Source organism: Hyla sarda (genome assembly GCF_029499605.1).
Source record: "Hyla sarda isolate aHylSar1 chromosome 2 unlocalized genomic scaffold, aHylSar1.hap1 SUPER_2_unloc_11, whole genome shotgun sequence".
In the NCBI taxonomy this organism is placed as follows: domain Eukaryota; kingdom Metazoa; phylum Chordata; class Amphibia; order Anura; family Hylidae; genus Hyla; species Hyla sarda.
In genome coordinates this window covers 153,875-159,180 of record NW_026607598.1, presented here as the reverse complement: position 1 = coordinate 159,180, position 5,306 = coordinate 153,875, and positions in this window count along the sequence as shown.

Genomic DNA, 5,306 nt, shown 5'->3' with positions numbered 1-5,306 from the left:
ATGTGGAGGGAACTGTACTGCACCTAATGTGGAGAGCTATACTGTACCTAATGTGGGGAACTATACTGCACCTAATGTGGGGGCACTATACTGCACCTAATGAGGGGGGGGGGGACTATATACCTCACCTAATGTGGGGGAACTATACTGTCAACCTAATGTGGGGAGCTATACTGTACCTAATGAGGGGGGGGGGGAGGACTATATATTGCACCTAATGTGGGGGAACTATACTGCCAACCTAATGTGGGGATCTATACTGCACCTAATGTGGAGGGAACTGTACTGCACCTAATGTGGAGAGCTATACTGCAACTAATGTGGAGAACTATACTGCACCTAATGTGGAGAACTATACTGCACCTAATGTGGGGAGAACTATACTGCACCTAATGTGGGGAGAACTATACTGCACCTAATGTGGGGAGAACTATACTGCACCTAATGTGGGGAGAACTATACTGCACCTAATGTGGGGGACTATACTGCACCTAATGTGGGGAGAACTATACTGCACCTAATGTGGGGGAACTATACTGTACCTAATATGGGGAGAACTATACTGCACCTGAAGTGGGGGAACTATACAGCCAACCTAATGTGGGGGAACTATACTGCACCTAATGTGGGGGACTGTACTGCACCCAATGTGGGGGACTATACTGCACCTAATGTGGGGAGAACTATACTGCACCTAATGTGAAGAGCTATACTGCACCTAATGTGGGGGAACTATACTGCACCTAATGTGGGGAACTACACTGCACCTAATGTGGGGGAACTATACTGCACCTAATGAGGGGGGACTATAAACTGCACCTAATGTGGGGGAACTATACTGCCAACCTAATGTGGGGAGCTATACTGCACCTAATGTGGAGGGAACTGTACTGCACCTAATGTGGAGAGCTATACTGTACCTAATGTGGTGAACTATACTGCATCTAATGTGCGGGAACTATACTGCACCTAATGAGGGGGGGGTGGGGATTATATACTGCACCTAATGTGGGGGAACTATAATGCCAGCCTAATGTGGAGAGCTATACTGCACCTAATGTGCAGGGAACTGTACTGCACCTAATGTGGAGAGCTATACTGTACCTAATGTGGGGAACTATACTGCACCTAATGTGGGGGCACTATACTGCACCTAATGAGGGGGGGGGGACTATATACTGCACCTAATGTGGGGGAACTATACTGTCAACCTAATGTGGGGAGCTATACTGTACCTAATGAGGGGGGGGGGGAGGACTATATATTGCACCTAATGTGGGGGAACTATACTGCCAACCTAATGTGGGGATCTATACTGCACCTAATGTGGAGGGAACTGTACTGCACCTAATGTGGAGAGCTATACTGCAACTAATGTGGAGAACTATACTGCACCTAATGTGGAGAACTATACTGCACCTAATGTGGGGAGAACTATACTGCACCTAATGTGGGGAGAACTATACTGCACCTAATGTGGGGAGAACTATACTGCACCTAATGTGGGGAGAACTATACTGCACCTAATGTGGGGGACTATACTGCACCTAATGTGGGGAGAACTATACTGCACCTAATGTGGGGGAACTATACTGTACCTAATATGGGGAGAACTATACTGCACCTGAAGTGGGGGAACTATACAGCCAACCTAATGTGGGGGAACTATACTGCACCTAATGTGGGGGACTGTACTGCACCCAATGTGGGGGACTATACTGCACCTAATGTGGGGAGAACTATACTGCAACTAATGTGAAGAGCTATACTGCACCTAATGTGGGGGAACTATACTGCACCTAATGTGGGGAACTATACTGCACCTAATGTGGGGAACTACACTGCACCTAATGTGGGGGAACTATACTGCACCTAATGAGGGGGGACTATATACTGCACCTAATGTGGGGGAACTATACTGCCAACCTAATGTGGGGAGCTATACTGCACCTAATGTGGAGGGAACTGTACTGCACCTAATGTGGAGAGCTATACTGTACCTAATGTGGTGAACTATACTGCATCTAATGTGCGGGAACTATACTGCACCTAATGAGGGGGGGGGGATTATATACTGCACCTAATGTGGGGGAACTATAATGCCAGCCTAATGTGGAGAGCTATACTGCACCTAATGTGCAGGGAACTGTACTGCACCTAATGTGGAGAGCTATACTGCACCTAATGTGGAGAGCTATACTGCACCTAGTGTGGGGAGAACTATACTGCACCTAATGTGGGGAGAACTATACTGCACCTAATGTGGGGAGAACTATACTGCACCTAATGTGGGGAGAACTATACTGCACCTAATGTGGGGAGAACTATACTGCACCTAATGTGGGGAGAACTATACTGCACCTAATGTGGGGGAACTATACTGTATCTAATGTGGGGAGAACTATACTGCACGTGAAGTGGGGGAACTATACTGCACCTAATGTGGGGAGAACTATACTGCACCTAATGTGGGGAACTATACTGCACTTAATGTGGGGAACTATACTGCACCTAATGTGGAGAGCTATACTGCACCTAATGTGGGGAGAACTATACTGCACCTAATGTGGGGGAACTATACTGCACCTAATGTGGGGAGAACTATACTGCACCTAATGTGGGGAGAACTATACTGCACCTAATGTGGGGAGAACTATACTGCACCTAATGTGGCGGACTATACTGCACCTAATGTGGGGGAACTATACTGTACCTAATGTGGTTAGAACTATACTGCACCTAAAGTGGGGGAACTATACAGCACCTGAAGTGGGGGAACTATACTGCACCTTATGTGGGGGACTATACTGCACCTAATGTGGGGGACTATACTGCACCTAATGTGGGGGACTATACTGCACCTAATGTGGGGGACTATACTGCACCTAATGTGGGGGAACTATACTGCACCTAATGTGGGGAGAACTATACTGCACCTGAAGTGGGGGAACTATACTGCACCTAATGTGGGGAGAACTATACTGCACCTAATGAGGGGGACTATACTGCACCTAATGTGGGGGAACTATACTGCACCTAATGTGGGGGAACTATACTGCACACCTAATGTGGGGGAGCTATACTCTTTACCTAATGTGGGGGGAACTATACAAAAATATAAAATTGTACTATTTTGATCCCTATAACTCTTATTTTTCTGTATATGGGGATGTGAGGGTAATTTTTTGCGCTGTGATTTGTAGTTTTTATCGGTACCATTTTTGTTTTGATGGGACTTTTCAATAGCTTTTTAGATATTTTTTTTATAGTATTTGAAGTGACCAAAATTGTTCAAATCTAGTTAGTGCACTACTATGACTTTTGGGGCCCCACTTTTGATTTTGCCTAAGGCCATGCTAAGCCTAAAACCGGCCCTGATTATAAGGGAGTGTTGTGCCATTTTACTTTTTGAATTTGTGGTGGACTATGATCAGGTCTTGGTCGCTGACACCACTTTATTGAAAAATTTGGCAAAGTACTGGTGTATTCCTTCTGTGATATATATATATATATGTATAGCCACGCAAAGTGATACGCCTGTGCTCGGTGGCTGTTTGCCGGCACAATGACACAATGCTGTGGGGCTGGTATACAGTAATTTCCAGGGCTGGATTTCATCCCCAGTCCGGCCCTGTCCCAAGGATAGGGGATAAGTTTCAGATTGCGGGGGTCCGACCGCTGGGGGGCCCCGTGATCTCCTGTACGGGGCCCTGGCTCGCTGGCCAGATAGCGCAGGTTGACCGCCAGATGAAGGGGCAGCCGACACGCCCCCTCAAAAAAAGCGCTATAGCAGAGCCAGAAATTGCCAAAGGCAGCGCTGCATCAGTCCCCCAAAAAATGTGAGTTCCTGGATTTAAATATCTATATTCAGGATGGCTGTTCGCATACTGCCAACTATTTTAAGGAGGTGAATGCAAACAGATACCTCGACTTTAACAGTTGCCATCTTAAATAATGGAAGAAGAACATTCCATTCGGTCAAATGAAAAGAATCCGAAGGAATTGTTCTTCCACACAAAAATACCTACAACAACTAGAGAACCTGGAGGATCGTTTTAAACAAAAAGGGTATCCCAAACCCCTTATACAAGGAGCACGCCAGAGAGTGGACGAATTAGAACAAAGTGCTTGCTTGAAAAATAATAAACAGGGTAATGCAGAGGGGGGTTATAATGATGAATTTGATTCTGTTTTTCTAACTAGGTATTACACTTCACACACCAATATTTTTTTATAATTTTTTTTTATTTTTTTTTTGTATAGGTAATATCACCAGCTCATATTATTGTGTCATGATTACTGGCACCATATGTAGTCCCCCAGTTATTCTTCTTTAGATGTTTTCCGTGTCCTGTGCAGTATCTCTCCCAGAAGTCCACTTGATGGCCCCCGTGGTGGTCTACACCCCGAAGTCATCAATTTTTACTCTAAGAGAGAGTGTGCAGCTGTTTCTGGAGACGGTCAACAATAACCTCTGCATGGTGGAATAATAGGTCACGATGTTTATCAGGATCAGTAGAAGCATCACCCACTCGATGATTATGATGGGGATTTCACGGATCTCGTCCCAGTCTTCATCATTATGGAATAATTCCTTTAATGTTTCATATCCAAAATAGAAAACTACACAGACAAAAGTCAGGCCACAGCAGGTGCATCTACTATGGTGGATGACTTTTTTTGCTCCTGGTAATTTATACATCTGGATGGACTGCCCAAGGTAGTATAAGGCTTCACATGTAATGGAAATTATCGTGCTGACAAAGTGTATCCTGGGATATTCTTCGGGGGACAATACATGCATAACAGCTGTGGAAAAACAGGAGGCCCACACAATGGCCAGCAGGATCCTCTGGATCAGGACCTGATGACCCCTGAACTCTTCAGTATGCATAACCATATACTTATAAATAAGAAAGGTTAGTACCAAAGTGCCAATGGACGTCCCTATAAATCCAATTCTGAATAATATGCTTTCGGGAAAGACATTTCCCACGTCACTGTGAAGGAAAAGAAACCAATGTTATTATGGATATTTCCTCACTCCCAACCCATGAAATAAGAATCATTTGCTTGTTTATCTTACCTGATGCTCATCAGTGGCGAGGCTGCATGGCCGAGGACGACCGTCATGATGTAGCTGGTGGCAAGCCAGGCCGCACACCAAAACGCCAACAGGAGGGGGACGAACCCCAGTCCTTTTAGCTCCATTTCAGACAAGTAGAAAAAGAAGACGCTAATCTCACTATTCTCACTAATCGCACTGGAACAGACTGAAGGCTCGGGCGGCTGTCAGTGGGATGTCA